Source organism: Neopelma chrysocephalum, unplaced genomic scaffold, assembly GCF_003984885.1.
Source record: "Neopelma chrysocephalum unplaced genomic scaffold, ASM398488v2 Primary Assembly neopelma1_198, whole genome shotgun sequence".
NCBI classification, from domain to species: domain Eukaryota; kingdom Metazoa; phylum Chordata; class Aves; order Passeriformes; family Pipridae; genus Neopelma; species Neopelma chrysocephalum.
In genome coordinates this window covers 75303-92673 of record NW_020897860.1, presented here as the reverse complement: position 1 = coordinate 92673, position 17371 = coordinate 75303, and the positions used below count along the sequence as shown (strand labels likewise).

At 44.7% G+C, this 17371-nt stretch overlaps 1 long non-coding RNA gene across 1 annotated transcript; it reads left to right on the top strand.

The window, feature by feature from the left end:
• Positions 1–11364: 11364 nt before the first annotated feature.
• LOC113977054 lies at positions 11365–15069 on the top strand. The gene is made up of 3 exons (XR_003537254.1): positions 11365–11484; positions 12103–12189; positions 14997–15069. It is a non-coding gene; the product is annotated as an uncharacterized LOC113977054 (long non-coding RNA).
• Positions 15070–17371: the final 2302 nt, after the last annotated feature.

Sequence of the window (17371 nt, the reverse complement as noted above, 5' to 3'; positions counted from 1 at the left end):
AGGTGGCAGCAGCAGCTTAAATGTTCATCCATCAGCGGATAAAGGTTGGGATTTTTCCTCTCTCCTGTGCCTGCAGAACTTGCAACCAACCATAAAAAGTTCAGGGGTGTCAGAGTAAAGATCTATGCTCTAATCAAGAGGGATGTCTCCTCAGAGCTCTATTAGTTGCCAAGAAACTACTTTTGCTATAGTGGAAATCTCTAACTGCTCCTAAAATAATTGGCTGGATGGACACGGAGTGACCTGGCTGTGCCTGGGAAGATTTCCTGGAACAGATGCTGAGGTACCACAGCAAGGAGCGTGCTGTAAATACACAGATATTGCCAACAAAATGGGGAGTCTAATTGGATTTAAATCCTTCTTGTATAGGAAGAGCAGCCCAGATTCCTGGCTGGCTGAGGAGCTGTTGAGGAGTGCAGGTCCAGCGGCTTCGGCTTTTCCCAACTGGCTCTGGGCTCCAATAGGAGCAATTAGTTCTCCTCACTTTCCATGAGGGGACCCTCACGACCCTCACGGCATCAATCTTGTCTGTCTGAGCCATAAATTCTTCTGGGCCTGTCTTTTATGAGGCATTTACAAGGCAGGGTGGACCTGTCTCACCTCACGTCGTACAAATCACACTGACGGGTATCAGAATTGATCCCTGAGATTTCAGGACCTTCTGTTCACACTTTCATAAATCAGGGGGGTCCTCCTGCTCTCCTTGGGCTGCTCAGCTGCCTGTGGGAATTGGGGTGATGGGGGACACTCTATTGTCACTCAGTGCACCTGCAAGGTGCATTAAATACCTTTAATTAAATTACATATAATTAATTTAGTGCGTGCACATGAACAACAGTTCACTTCATGGGCTGCAAAACAATGTGTGTGGAGCTGCTCAGCTCAACAGCTGGGAATAGAAAGTAGTGGTGGTGGTGGTGGTATTTGGGTGTTTCTGTGTGAATTTGGGGAGTATGACAGGTCAGCTCATTGTGCTGCTTCCAAACTTACTCATTTAAAACTTGGTGGAGTTACATCAGCTGGGAGCCCCATCCCATGTGAGGGTCTCAATCAGCAGCTGCAGCTAAAAAAAAAGAAAAATATTTTTGGGAAAATTCTCTGATCTTGGTCTTGGATGAACTAAATCCACCTTTCCAGGTAGTGGGCACTCATTTTGAGTGAAGGCTGCAGCTGTATCTGAGAGGATCTGCAATTCTATATTGACTTCAGAAGGCCAGAGCTGAGAGTACAGACACCCCTTTCAATGTGTAACTTCTTCTTTATCATTTGTATTTACAGAAGCCTAAAATACATCAGATCTCTATCAAAACAGACAAATGGATCATTTAAAATCATGGAGTCCTGGACTGGTTTAGGTTGGAAACTACCTTAAAGCCCATCCAGTGCCACCCCCTGCCATGGGCACAGACACCTTCCACTAGCCCAGGTTGCTCCAACCTGGCCTTGGACACTGCCAGGGATGGGGCAGCCACAGTTTCTCTGGGCAACCTGTGCCAGTGCCAAAAAAATCACTCAGTCCTGTGATCTTTGGGACTCTGGAGCTTGGAGAGTTAATAGTATTTCTCTGGAGTGTCTCCAGTGATGGCTCAGCTGCTGCTGCTGCTGTGCTGATCCCTCGCCCTCGGCTTCCTGGTGGATGAGGCCCCATTTTTTAAAAAAAGCAAAAGCAATTCTACTGTAGTCTCTGTGATTTAAAGCTTTGTTCCATGCTAAAACACAAAAAACTTCCCAAGATTTAGATGCTGCACCAGCTTTTACAACAAGGAGAATTTAGACTCGTTCTTCCCACAGACTTTTGTTGTTGTTGTTGTTGTTGGCTGAAGTTGTGCAAGAAGTTTTCTCCAGGGAAGATCCAGGCTTGGCTGCTGATGGCCAGAGCTCCCACTGGGGTGGGCAAGGGGTGTCCCCAAACCACAGAGGGTCTTCTCCAGCATCAGGTGCCCGTGGCTGCTGAGCCAGGAGTGGCACAGAAAATGAACTTCCCAGAGAAGCTGAGGCTGCCCCAGCCCTGGGAGTGCCCAAGGCCAGGCTGGAACTGGAGTAGTGGAAGGTGCAGGGGGTGGAACAGGATGGGCTTTAAGCTGCTTTCCAACCCCAACCATTCCATGATTCCATGTGCTGGTTTAAATGGGATATTGGGAAGAAATTCTTTCCTGGGAGGGTGGGGAGGGGCTGGGATGGAATTCCCAGAGAAACTGTGGCTACCCCTGGATCCCTGGAAGTGCCCAAGGCCAGGTTGGAGCAACATGAGCTAGTGGAAGGTGTCCCTGCCCATGGCAGGGGTGGAATGGATGGACTTTAAGATCCTTCCAACCCAAACCTCAGTCCAAAGTCTTCAGTGTCTGGACAAGACATCACTTGTGTTCAAAGCTGTATTTCAGTGCCCCAGAGGAACAGTGAGAAATGATCTGAGACTCCAGCAGTGTAAGTGGGAACACCACAACCTGTCCCTCTGCTGCAGGAAGTTTTGCCTGGCAATAAAAATTAGCTTGGGAGAATTACTAAGTAATTTCAAGTACCATAAAGTAGCTGTTGGGAATAAAAAGTGTCGTAACTGCTGAGCATCAGCCCAGTTTCTGCAGGAATGAGTTATTATCATTAATTATCACTCTATTTTATAGTTATTGCCTGTAATTTCAGACTTTAAATACTCTAAAACATAAACAATGCTAATTTAATTATGGTGTGAGAGTTGTAGAAATTTGCCTGCAGAGGAAGAAATCGTTAATAAAGTTTATTCAGGGAGAAACTTAAAATAATAATTAGAATGTTTTGGCATTTGTAGTGTAATGGAATTAACCATCATTTCTTAGCTTGGGCCCCATCTATTATTAATAGAAAACAGGCAGCACAAGGTGTGTTGATTACCTGGAGGTGCAGAAGTCAGGAGGGAGCTGCATGACCTGTTAGTGCTGAGCAGCCACAGAAACCATCCCCTGGTATGAATCCCTTCCATCAAGTTCACTCACCTGTTTGTGTCCAAGTTCAGTGTTGGAAGAAATATTCTGAGCCTTGGGAAAATCCAGATCTTGATCCTGTTGTTGAAAATATTTTCACTAAAGGTGAAATGTGCCTCCAGGCACAAGCAGGGAACTAAAACTGCATTTCCTTGGATTTATTTCATTGTTTTCCTTAATTTCATACCCATCTCGTGTCCTCTGTCAGGAGCTTCTTTAACTCTTGTCACACCTTTGTCAGTGTGATGGTCACTTACATCTATTTTAAGCCATTAATTAAGTAGTTAATTAGTGTAGGGCAGTGAGCAGGTCACAGTACTCTGCTGGAAACACAAAGATTTGACAAGAAGTTGGTTTTTGCTCGTCTTTGTTACAGTGAGAGGCCTGTTTATGCACAAAAAAATATCTGTTTAATGTGTACCTTTCTAATGTAACATTATTCTAATTTATGGGCTTGCTGTATTCTTTTTTTCCCTTCCTTTTTCTTTAACCTGGTTCTCAATATCATTGCCCATAGATAAATAAAACTGCTGGGCTGGAATGTCCAGCTCTGAAATATGCCCCTCTCAGAATCATCTGCATTTGGGAGGAGGAGTATAAAAAAAATGTATATTATATATTGATAAATTTAATATATATTTATGTGTATTTTTATATATATTATATATTTATTTTTATTTATATATATAAAAATAAAAATCCCATCCCCACTGATGCCACATGATCACTCTGCCATCACACCAAAGCCTAATGGCCCTAAACCCAGGAAACAAGAGCTTTAGTCCTGCCTCCAACGTCACTCCTGTTCTTTCCAGCAGAGGTTTTCTGCCACACTCGTTTTTCCTAATGATTTTTTGGGGGCTAAAAATAAATCAACATATGGCAAATAGGTTTTTCTGTGATACAGATTAGAGCCTGAGCAGTGGATTAGGCAGAGCTGCTGAGGTGGCGTTTCTGAAGTCTGAAAAATTGAGCATGGCTTGTGCTCCAGCCCCTTCCCCAGCTCTGTTCCCATCCCTGGAAACCCTCCAGCCCTGCCTAAATTAGTCATGTTTAAATTTTTAATCTACTTAAAACACACAATGTTTAATTTAATTAAACAATCCTTAGTAGTTTTAATTTCTTTTCATCTTCAGAGCATCAAAAGGCTCTTGTTACATCTCTCTACCCAGAGATGATGGAGTTGGGTCACAGCTTGAATCACCTGCTCCTGAACGATGCAGTGCCTGTCTTTTCCTCCGAGGTGTTTCCAAGATGATTTTCACCTCTGCCACAAATTCCTTGTCAAAGCTTGTTCGTGCCTGTGACACCCAATTGCTTCTGAGTGGAAATGAACTTTAAATGGCTATTAACAGAAAGAGGTTTTGAACCAGGTAGTGCAGATCAGAGACCCTTCGAGCTGCCCCGGTCTCACAAGGAGACTTTTTTTTCTAAATACGGATAGAGATAATTATAAACTTTAAAATCCAATTATTAGCTTTATTTTTCTTTCTTTCTTGTTTGTACCTTCTGTTTCCAAGCTGGGAAACCATGGAATAGGCTCTTTTTGTGTTTTCCTGGTTCCTCTTCCCATCCTTGCTGAGGATTTGTGTGGTGTGGGCCCTTGGCTCCCTGCTGTGGGGGGTCCCAGGGCATGTTCCTGCTCTTCCCTCTCTGTCCAGGTTCACATGGAGTCAACCACAGCCTGGCTCTGCATGTCCATCCTGCCAGCCCAGGCTCCAGACTCCAAGGAACACACTGATTCAACCTGGCAAAGCAGATGCAAATGCTGGAATTGAAGATGGATCCTTAACTCCACACCAGGGTGTTTCTCCAGTCCAGTTTGCTGTTTGCACTGCAGGACCAGGAGCCCGAGGACATAATTGTGGATTAATTTATGTCAACAACAAACTTCCGTTGATTTTTGTTGGTGCCCACCTAAACTCTGGAAGTTGCCCAGAGAAGCTGTGGCTGCCCCATCCCTGGGAGTGTCCAAGGCCAGGTTGGAGCAACCTGGTCTATGGAAGGTGTCCCTGCCCATGGCAGGAGGTGGCACTGGATGATCTCCAAGGTCCCTTCCCACCCAAACCATTCCATGTTCTTGCCCATCTCTGGCAGCTCCAGCTCCGTCCCACCAGCAGCACTGGGGGTCTCAGACCCTCCTCAGCTCCAGCCCAGAGGCAGCTGAAAGACTTGGGATTAACCTGTCACTGGAATGGATTTAAATGCCAGGGAGTGGGGTGAGACGGGATTTTGGGAAGGGATTCTTCCCTATGAGGGCAGTGAGGGGCTGGGATGGAATTCCCAGAGAAGGTGTGGCTGCCCCATCCCTGGAAGTGTCCAAGGCCAGGTTGGACAGGGCTTGGAGCAGGGTGTCCCTGCCCATGGCAGGGTGTGGGACTGGATGGGATTTAATCTCTTCTAACCTAAACCCTTCTGATGTTCTCTGATTGTCTGGAATCACCCTGTGCAGAGCTGGTTCAGCTCACCCTGAGAGATGAATCCCTGCAGAGCCTTTTATGACCCTGTGCCCAGGTCGGTGTCTCGCCCTGTTCCAGAACTTATTCCTACAATTACACACGGAGCACCTGTTTACAAATGTGCTGCAGGGCTGGGTTTGGACACCAAAGGCCCTCTGAACTGACTGTGGGAACACCATCCCTGCCTCCCACAGCCTCCAGCTCCGAGTTCTCTGTGTGTTGAAGGCAGGCAATCCTGGATCTGGAGCGTGAGCTCCAGAGCTTCCCGTTCACTCTCCTCGGGGAAAATGCACACTCCTTAATTCCACTTGGCTGGAGGGGACCTGCAGGTGGCCTTTTTTAGAAAGTAATATTGATCTGTGCTAATCAAGTGTGGCTGAATCATCTCTGTGATGGCCGAGCCCCCTGGGGCTGACAAACGAGGGGAGGGGGCTGCTGTCACACCCCTGACACCATCAGCTGCCTTTCTGTTGCCAAATAAGCAGGTGTTTTTTAGTTATTTTTTTCTTAGGAGGCAGGAGATTGCAAAGGCAGATCAAGCAGCCTGTGTTTGTTATTTATGCAGCTCCGTAGGTAAAGCTGAGTTGCCAAATTCAAGTGAGGGACAGATCTGACTTGGAAATTAAAACAGCAATTGTTTTTTTGGGTGTCAGGCCTGTGTGTTTTCTGTTGTTTCTCCCACTATTCGGAGAAGCAGGGCTGTGCTCGGTGGCTGGTGGTGGTTAGTTGTGCTCACAGCATTAATGTGATGATGGATGAATATTGGTGTTTCAATGTTCAGTATATTTTAAAAACAAATTATTATCACAGAATCAACCGGGTTGGAAAAGACCTCTGAGATCATCGAGTCCAACCTGTGACCCAACCCCACCTTGTCACCCCCACCATGGCACTGATGCCACATCCAGGCTCTGCTTAAACACCTCCAGGGACGGGGACTCCACCCCCTCCCTGGGCAGCCCATTCCAAGGGCTGATCCCTCTCTCTGGGAAGAACTTCTTCCCCATGGCCAACCCAAACCTGCCCTGGGGCAGCTCCAGGCTGTGCCCTCTTGTCCTACTGCTGGTTCCTGGGAGCAGAGCCCGACCCCCCCCGGCTCCCCCCTCCTGTCAGGGAGTTGCAGAGTGAGAAGGTCTCCCCTGAGCCTCCTCCTCTCCAGGCTGAGCCCCCCCAGCTCCCTCAGCTGCTCCTCACAGCACTTGTGCTCCACACCCTTCCCCAGCCTCGTTGCCCTTCTCTGCCCCTGCTCCAGCCCCTCAACATCCTTCCCAACCTGAGGGCCCAGAGCTGGGCACAGCACTCGAGCTGTGGCCTCCCCAGTGCCCAGGGCAGGGGCACAATCCCTGCCCTGCTCCTGCTGCCACACTATTCCTGAGCCAGGCCAGGCTCCATTGGCCTCTTGCCCCCCTGGGCCCCCCTGGCTCATGTTCAGCTGCTGTCAGTCAGTCCCCCCAGGGCCCTTTCTGTCCCCCCACTCTGTCCCAGCCCGTGGGGCTGCCGGGGGTTGTTGTGGCCAAAGGGCAGGACCCGCCCTTGGCCTTGTTGAACCTCATCCTGCTGGAATCAGCCCATGGATCCAGCCTGTCCAGGTCCCTCTGCAGAGCCCTCCTGCCCTCCAGCAGATCAACACTCCCCCCCAGCTTGGTGTCACATCTGTTCCCCTTTAGTTCCCCTTTAGTGATCCTAAAGGTCCCGTGTCACTCTGGTTTCATTTGCCTCCCTTTTCCCACAGGAACATGGATTTTCTCGCTTATCAGGAGTGGAATTGCTGGACCTGCTGTTCAAAACTGCTCCTGCCCTGTCAGGCTTTGCTGACATGACAGAAATGAGATTTTTTCAGCCTTGTAGTCCCAGAAATATCCAGGTCAAATAGTACTAAAATTGTCATGAGGAAAAGAAACAACTCCAATTCATTAATGGTTTAATTTGCAGGGGAGCAATGTGGGTATGAGCCTCTGGAATTTTTATCACTGCTCACTAGCTGGAGTAAAACACAGGAAAAATGGGCGGATCTGGGAACAAAATGCTTTGGGAAGTGAATTCTTTAATCAGGGTTTCGCTAGAATGTGTTTATTCTTCCTTCTTTCTTTAAGTGTGTTATTTAAATGTTTAAGGCTCAGTTTTTAGCATGTTATAATGGGAATTTCACTTCTTAATATCTCTTTTATAATGGGAATTTCTATAACTTATTTAAATTTAAATTTGTATAAATTTCTATAATATAACTTATACAAAAATTTATATAAAATTTAATATTAAATTTAATCATTAATATAGAATTATATAAAATATAAATGAATATTTATTATTAATATAATTATATCTTTTAGTATAGAATTAATATAATATAAAAAGTATATAATATCATATACATCATTAATATTATATGTAAATGTTGCATTTTTAAAATCTAATTTTTATGCAATATATAAATTTAATTATAAATTACTACATATTTTAACTAAATTTATAAATTTATATAATTTTACATTTATATAATTATTTTTATAATGGGAATTCTTACAATAGAGGATTTAATCCCCTGAATTTATTGAAGAACAAACAAAAGGCAGTAAATGAATCAGAAATATCTTTATGCCTTGTGGTGCTCCACTGCCAAATCCAAGATGGGGTTTCATTACCTTAATCTTCATTATTTTTTTCACTCTTGTTAAGGAATGATCAGTATTTCAGAAGGTAAAAGCACCTGTAGCTGTAGGAAATCATGAAACCCCTCAATTCCTGTGCTTTTGCAGCACTTTGGAGCACGAGCTGGGGCTGTCAGAGAGGTCTGGAAGCACACGGGATGTGGGAGTCCCACAGATCCAGATGGGAAGGACTGGAGAGAAAAGGAGAGAAAATGGGAATGTCTTAACCTGAGTTGGGTGCCTGAGGAACCAAATCCCATGGAATTTGCCCAGGATGAACAGCACAGGCTAAAATAAGGCTGAGAGGACTGAACTTCCAGCTTCATTCCAACTCACTCAGTGGTCTTTAAGCATAAATACATATTTTTTGTCTGGAATAGTGTGAAAAATCAACTGAGGGTTGATGAATACACAGGGGGAGGAATTACTCAAAGGTTTTACTCTTCCCTGGCAGAAAACAGGTCCGACAGAACCATGGGATAACTCTTGTTATTCTTGGATGTGGCCGTGCAAATTCCCAGGACCCTGATCCTCAAATCCATTGGAGCTGCCCAGGCACCGTATGGATGATCCTCCCTCATCTTTGGATACTCTTTGACAGTTGCCTAAATTTTTCTACTTACAAATATTGAAGGAATCCAACCTCGTCCCCAAAGCCTGGTTTTATGGCATTTTTTAATGCAATATTTCCTGCTGTTTTCCCCAGATTAATAGGTTTCACTCTTACCAAACCCAGAGAAATCAATGGCAGAGCCCACGACAGACAAACCACCGGCAATAAAGCAGAATATCCACTTCTGGGAGAGAGGAAACTGTCAATAAGAAAATAGATTTTTCTTTCAGGTTTGCAACAACCACAACAAATTACCAAGTCATGAATAGCCCATTAGTTTTCTTTTTTTCTCCTTTCCCTCTCATGACACCTCTGGGCTCTCTCTCAAATTAACCACATGAAGTGTGTCCCCTGAGCACGAAACTGCTGTGTATCAGGTTAGGGAAAATGTTGATTTAAACATGCACATTCCTAATTCTGGGCTTTAAAAATTTGAAAAGGAGGCTTTTTTGTTCAAAAATAGTTTATTCAACTTCTGTTAAAACTATTGCAAGACCCAGTTATTTTGGAAGAAAACCAGTAGCTTTTTTTTTTCCAGCCCATCAGCCAAGTCTGACATCTTGGTAGTGACTATGAAATGAAGTTGCATTATGGATTTTTTAATTTAATTTCCTTTAAATCCTGTAGGATTCACCCCCCTGGGGCAGAGCACCCCATGAACCTGAAGGCAGAGCAATCCAGACTCTTTCAGAATTCCCTTCCTAATTCCCTGGATCAATGAGAACAATAAAAATAAACCCCAGAGTTGATATCCACCATTTCCTTTTATTTTTTTCCCAATATCAACAAGCCTGGATACCTGGGACATAAATACTGGCTCTTTGGGTTTAGGAGACTGTTAAGCCAGGCTGGTAAATCACTGCTCTTGTCCCAAAACAGTGACAGTGGCAGGAGGTTCTGACAGGTGGAGGAGGGATTGAGCAAGGCTCAGGATTCTGGCATTATTTAAACCCCCCATCTTGCTTCCCTGGGTTTTAAGGCCACGTTTAATCCCTTTCAGGAGAAATCATCCTTTTCTCTGTGCTGTTTTTTCCCTAAAACTAAAGATTTTGGCTCATAGGGATTTTTCTTCAGGTCTTTATACCACGTTCCTGTTTTTCCCTGTGTCCTGCTAACACGTCCCTGTCTTTGTGCAGCATCAAATAATGGGAATAATGGAAAGGAAATTCCTGCATTTCCAGTTTTGAAGCTGGAAGAGGGCATGAGGTTTTATTGAAAGACTCCACGAAGTGGAGCCCAGCATGTGGAATGCACCAAAATATGAGTTTCCCTGCCTGTTTACAGTCCCACCATAAAAGCACAAATTATCCTCTATAAAAAGATATCCTGAAGCAACATTTGGAATAGTGAAGGAAGGGAAAGATTGTTTAACCAGATGCTGTAAATTTAATATGGTAACATTATTGCCACCCAGGATTTTATTGATGGTATCATCTCAAGTTACTTATCTAGAAATTTACTGTGTCTGTTTCTACTCTTATTTAACTGCAATTTCCAAAAAGAAATTATTAATGAGCCATTATCTGAGGAGTGAAGGGGAAAGTGATTGAAATCAAACAAAGCATCAAAGGCAAACACAAATCATGGTAATGTCGCCTTTTTGTCTTTTTTTTTTTTTTTAAATATTCTAATGAAGAAAAATGTGGAGAGGAGCCAGATTTTGGGACAAAACTCTGCTGGGGTTCTTCAGTTGCAGCACAAATGGTTTCAGTTTTCAAACTGAAAGAGAGCAGGTTTAGGTTCTGAAAGAGAGTAGGTTTAGGTTGGACTTGAGGAAAAAATTCTTCCCTGTGAGGGTGGTGAGGGGCTGGGATGGAATTCCCAGAGAAGCTGTGGCTGCCCCATCTCTGGAAGTGTCTAAGGCCAGGTTGGACAGGGCTTGGAGCAACCTGGGCTGGTGGAAGGTGTCCCTGCCCATGGCAGGGGCTGGGGTTGGATGTCCTTTTTAAGGTCCCTTCCCATCCAAACCCTCCATGATCCTCTGATTCCTCAATTAGTGTGGAAAGAGAAAGTTTCTTTGTTTGGAGAAGTCTCACAGCATCATCTCGGGCTGGCGCTTTCAAGGATCTCACGGGACATCTCCAAGCAGACTGTGACACCTCAGAGAGCTGGAAGTGGATAAATATCCAGCTCATCAAAAACAATCAAGTTGGGGCTGTGAATAACCTGCTCGTGTCCCCGTGGGCTGTTCCAGGGCAGGAGTGACCACTGCAGGTGTGACCCTTGTGAATGGGGCTGTCCAACCCTGTGAGCCCGGGCCTGAAGGGGACAAAAACCAGCTCTCAGCAAAAGGAGGCTCAGTAAATTTGAATCACAAACCTTGGAAAACAAGGCTGACAAACATCTCGTGATTCAAGAAATTTGGACCCTTGTCCTGAGACCTGTTGATGTGCAACCCCGAGATATAAACCTGGCTCCAAGAAGAATTAAGAAAGGACTTTTTGAGATGATTGTTAAAACCACGTCTAAACCCCTGTAATCCCTCTATCCCCCATGTAATCCTACTTGCAGAAAAATTACCTATTTGGAAATTGCAGTAAAAACTTGTGTAACTCCCCAATTAACACAGGTTGTCCCCTTCATTAACATGTCCAGCCCCAGATGCCTTTAAAATTGTGTTCTTGTGTTCAATAAAGTTTTCCCCATACTGGAATCATGTCTAGCTTTTATTTTTCAGACCTCCACTCGGGCCGGCACCTCCAGCTTGTGTTTTGCTGCTTGGATTTGTCTGAAATAAAAGCTAAACCTTTCCCTGGGATGGCCAAAGGGACCTGGGAGAGCCAGTTCTCAGCACAGAGCGCTCCTGGGTTTGTCCCCTCACCCTCATTTTCAGCCAGGGGGGATATTAAGAACCCAAAATTCAGAGCAGTTTGTTCTTTGCTCACCCTGTGACATTGTGACCTCTCTTCTTTTCCAGAAGCAGCTGATTCTCCTGGGCAGGATGGATTGTTGGCCAGGTGTTGAGGGATTGAAAATTATAAATTCTGCATTTGGTTTATTGCCATTGTATGGTTTTGTATATGTTTTACCTTTTTCCCTGTGTCTGTGATTCTTGAATTTTGCTGCAGTATTATGCATATTTATGTTTTTTCCTTATATGGTCATGATTTGCATGCTCTGCCTTAACTCCTCCCCTTGTTTTAGCACCTTCCCTATCTTGAGGATATAAGGCTGAAGCCAGTTTGTGTTTGAGGCTTTTCTATTCTTCCTCCCAACCTGTTGAGTTGTGCCCTGTCTGGGGCAAACCCTACAATAAAATCCCCTTACCAATTCCATCTGAGGAGTTGTGGGAGTGCTCATTTAGGCACACTCAGGGTTTGTCCCCTCACCCTCATTTTCAGGCAGGGGGGATATTAAGAACCCAAAATTCAGAGCAGTTTGTTCTTTGCTCACCCTGTGACATTGTGACCTCTCTTCTCTTCCAGAAGCAGCTGATTCTCCTGGGCAGGATGGATTGTTGGCCAGGGGAGCAGCATTTTGCAGAAAGCTGCTCCAGACCCTCATTCCCAAGTGTAGGTTTGCTCCACTCTATTTCCTGTGCTTGGCATTAACCACTCCCTGGGATATTCATTATGCTGCTCTGAAAAATGAAGTTAATTGATGAATGGAGGGCTGGTTTGCTGCCACTGCCTCTCCATCTTCCCGTGCTGAGCTTCCAGGGTGTAACAGATGTGTGGCCAAGGGACTCAGACCATCCATCCAGCGGGTCCCTTCAGCCTCCGAGCTGTCACTTACCTTGCCAACCCCAGAAACACACGTAAATCTACATTTAGAGCCTTTTTTGACCTTGCAAACACTTCAACCAAAGGGCAGGGCTGTGAGGAGAAACGTGTGTGTCACAAATGTGCCCTTAAACCCCCCTTGCAGCAGGACAGATGAACCAGAATCTATTCCGTCGAATAAACTGTTAATTTTTTATTTTACTTCAAACTTGTCATTGTCGAAAAAGCTGTGGATAAATCCTCTTCTGTAAACATCTTAAAAATCGACTTTTTGCGTGTGTTTCAACAGCTAAAAAATATTTTCTGTTCCCTGGAACAAAAATACGACGTAACAAAAAACTGGAATCACAACCCTGAGATGTTTTGAGGTTTTCTGGGTTGATGTTTACACACTTCAACTCTTTTGTAGCAGTTTGAAGTGGCAAAACAACTTTCCTTTTTACTTTGAAAGTGTTGCAACTTTTATTCCCTTTAAAAAAGAAAAATAACAGTAAAGCAATTTTGGCTACACTTTTCATGGAGAATTTCAGTTTTTGCCCCCTGGACGTGGTGTTACATTACCCAGCACGAGGCAACAATCCCAGTGCTGACTAATTGCTGGAAATGCTGATTTATTTATTCAGCCATTGTTTAATGCAAATGCAACTCCTGTGTCTGTGCTGTTGAAACCCTCTGGAGGAATTTCAGCAAATTCATAGCCCTTGTTTCCTGAGCATGAATAATAAAACCTCCTCCATCACTGCCCTGGCTGGTGCAGTTGAAAACCTCTGTGGGAAAGGTCCTTTCTTCCCCTGTCTCCTTTTGCTGTAGGACCAGCATCACACAAAGAGCACTGTCAGTAACAGCAGCTGAAGGATGCAAATAGTGGAATAAATATCTCAATTACTTGTAGCAGAGTCTTCCAACTCGTTCTATTCCAGGCCAGAATTTCTCCCCTATTTCAGATCTTTTTGGACAGCTGCTTTATTCTGAAAATTTATCTCAGAAAAGAAAGGGGGAAAACCCTCTTTAGGGAAAAAACCAAACCAAAACAAACAAAAACTGAATCGAAACTGTGTTCCAGACCGTGTCTTTCTCCTTTTCATTGCTGTCTTTGACACTCAGTGGATTAATGCTCCATCCTTTGCTCTTTTTCTCCCTTGCTCTTTCTCAGAAGTGCAAGATACAATAATTTTAATACCTAATACATCGTGGTAGCTCAGGTTCTGTACAGCATTATGTTGACCTTTTCAGTATTCAGTATTTTGATTACCTGGTGATCTTTTCCCGCCTGGAAGGTTAGTGAGGTTTTTAAGCATGAGAATGCAGTGAAGAGGCAGAGTAAACACCAGAACACACCTCAACGCACAACAAAGCTGCTGCTCCAATTTGCAAACTGCAGGACACGTGTAAATATTTGCTGTTGCCTTTTATCAGCTTGCCAGAGAGAATAGAAACTGAGGACTAGACTGCTCTGGAAGGACAGCAAAAGTGATGGAGATTGAGGGCTTGATTTATAAGGAGACATTAAAGTGACAAAGTGTGAATGGCTCGACTGAGCAGTTTTTAAAATTGGACTATGGAAGTTGTCTGAGAGCAGTTGAGAGGTCCTGTATCCACAGGGAAAGGTGGGTTAGGGGGCTCCAAGGGGACAGAACTTCCATCTGAGGACAAAACAGCAGAAAGAAAAATTGGAGAGGAATAATTCCGACAGAATGTGGGAGGTTACACAGCACTGTTGACTGTGCCTTGTGGGCAGTGAGGGGGGGTTAAAATCTTCCTGGGTGGCTTAAAAGCTGCTGCTGGGTCATCTCACACTTTGAGTCTCCAATAAAAGCCATAAATCACTGATTCTCCTCAGAACAAGAAGGGCTTTTCCCTTTGGAGAAAACACTGTGGGCAAGGTGGTGTGTGAATCCCGGGCTGAGGGATCAGGGTTTAGGTGAAATATTCTCTGTCCTGGGGGCTCTGTGTGCCCTGGGAGGGTACAGGGGGTCATTGCTCAGCCTTCTGACCCAGGTTTATAGAGCCTGGCCAGTTTGCTGGAGCCAGGCATGGAATGGGGCACAGGGAAAATGCTTCCCCTGGGAGTAGGATCAGCTGCTTTGTCAGGGATGTGACTTTCCATCCCTGGTACATCCCCAGTGCTTTGAAGGAGTCCTGCTTTTCCAGGAAATAAAAGATGTCATCTTACATCCATACCAAACTGTATTTTCCTCTTTCCTAAAGTTTATCACAGGCATACTTTGCAAAAACACTTTTCCTTCCTGTTTAATATCCTGCTGATGTTCTCAGCCTCTGCACGGCACTCTAAGAATATTTTCCAGTGTCATTCATATGCTTCTCTTTAAAGCTGTTGTAATAGGTGAGAAGTAGATAAAAGAGGCCTGGGGAGGTGATTCAAAAAGTTTGCAATCATCTTTTGTTTGTTCAGTGCTGGTGGAGCTCCAAAGCACTGAGGAATTATCTCACTGTCTATCTGTTGTTACTCAGACTGTGGTAGGGAAGATGCTCATAACAACTGCATCACAGGAAAGCTGCTGATGAAATGAGGCCTGAGTGTTAAGTCTTTCTTTAAAGATCCTTAAAAAATCCTTCTTTTTTTCCCTTTTGAGAAGCTTGTCCTCACAATCTGGCAGGGGAGGAGGTCACTCTCTCCCGGGAGTTTACAATCATCACGTTGTCTGTGTGTGAGTAACCACCTGAAATGAAGAGGTTTGCTTTGGGCAGAGCTGGGGGCACGAGCCTGGCAGCATTTTTCCACGGAAGTAAAACGTGGAAATGTACCTGCAGCTCAGAGAAGCCTTAAAATATTTATTTTATTTATTTCTCCCCTTGAAAATACCTCTCTACAACGAGGCACAATTTACACGACTGCTTTGGGGATTCTGGCTGAAAGAAACTTGGCTGTATTTATGGTGGGGCTTCAGGGGCCAAGACACCTTGTTCAGCTGAAGTAAATCAGGTTCTGCCAGCACTTGATCTCAGTCCCCAAACTGACACCCCCTCACTGAGGGTCTTCACCCTTATTTTCCATCCTCTGCCCCCATGCCCTTTGTGACCTCACTCAGTTTATCCCTCCACTTTCCTCTCCAGCTCATGGACTGGCAGCTCGGGGCAACAACAATTTTTGTCCACATACCTTGAGGTCTTTTAGGTCTTTCAAACCTGCCAATAATTTACTATGTTAGAGACAAAATTTGCTGTATTAGAGCCAGTGTTGGGGTTGTTCACCTGGTGTTGGCAGTGCATGAATTCAGAGCTGACCTGCCCACCAAACACATCTTAGGACACACTTTGCTTGTCTACAGTTTTTAGATGTAGCCTTGCTATTTAATATGAGCTGTGCTGCTCTGGGCAGTGACCACGTTGATTTGGGTGAGGTACACACTGGTTTTATCCACTGATTTCACTTTCTGTTCAAAGAAAGGTGTCCAGCACAGAGTTGCTTCAGATTATTGATGTAGGAAATTACTGTGGAGTAAAGGTTGCTACCAATACATGCTTTAGCTGAGTCCTAGAGCAGTGCTTGATAAAGGGCATTATAATCTTGTAGGACTTTAATTTCTGCCTCTTTTTATGTCCCTGTACCACTTTCAATTAAAACATCAGCCTTTGCAAGTGTCACTTCTGGATGTTATTCTTCCTCAGCCCTATTTGTGTGCTGATTTTTTTAGGACTTATTTACCTGTCCTGGGCTAAAAGCTTCATTCTCACTGTCTGGCTGGTACCTGCAAAGCTTGGTGACATCAGGGCATGATTTTACCACTGTTTTTGGACACCTTTGCCTGTAGCAGAGATGTTTTCTGCGTGCTGAAGGAGGGACAGTGAGTGGAGGGAAATCAAGAAACACAGCTCTAAAACTCCTTGAAGTTTTCAGAGTGCTCCAGCAGGAGTTTGGAGGTGCAAAGTGCCAGAGCCTATGGAGCTACTCGTGGTTTGGTGCCTCCAACACCCACCTCAACCACCTCACTGTGTTTGGAGAGGAGGAGGCTCATGGCTGGATGTGTCTCAGCTTGGGTTGCAGCTTTGCTCTGAGACAAGAAAATAAAATGTCAGGACCTGCTGATGTCCCTATTCCATGTGTCCCACGGGTCTGGAAAGGGCAACATCCTTTCAAACAACAGCACCTGTTAAATGAAGGGAGCTGCTCAGCACTGAGGTGTCTTCCTTTATTTCACACCTGCAAGAGCCCCCCGTGCTTGAAATGCAGTTTTCCTGGCACTGGGAATCTCATCTGAGCTGAAGGCTTTGCCCACAGGAGGGAGGGACTCCAACACAAAGCAGAATCCAGCCAAGGCTCCCCTTGTGAGAGCAGCATTTGTTTCGTGGCATCCCATGGAAAAGTGAGAAGTGGGATGGGATTCCCTCCCCAATCTCCACCCAAGCAGTGCCCAAACTGGGTGACCTCTGCCACTGGGACTTGTTTAGAAATGAGCCTGAACCACGAAGAGGATGAACAGTCAGCAGAAGTGGGAGGACAAACCTCAGGAGGGTTTTAATTTGAGAGCCCAGCACTTGCCTCTGCCCCACGAGCAGAGCTGAGCTCAAATCAGTGGCCACAGAGTGGCATTAATGGGAGAAAAAGCAGCTTTTCCCAAGGCCTGTGAACAATGAAAACATGGCAGAGGCTTTTGATCCAGTTATAATTCTGTGATGATTAATTAACTCCACTGTTTGCTTTGGAGCAAATATTTCAAGCAAATTCCTTCCTTTTAGCAGTTTTGCCAGTTATTAATTTGAAGTGGCATTAACGGGGGGGTTCTTCAGTACTGAGTTATAAGCATATAACTAATTTTTACTTGTGTTTGTTTAGTCATTAAATTTTTACTAAAATCCAGTGCTAAAAGGCTGTTTAGCAGCAATTCCAGCTCCTGTGGATACTGAGAACACCTTTTACAGCAGGAAATACAGGGTCACACAGAACTTCTGAGCTGATTGTGGGATTTGTTTTAATGCCCCAAATTATTCATTAGGGTAAAAATGCTCTGCC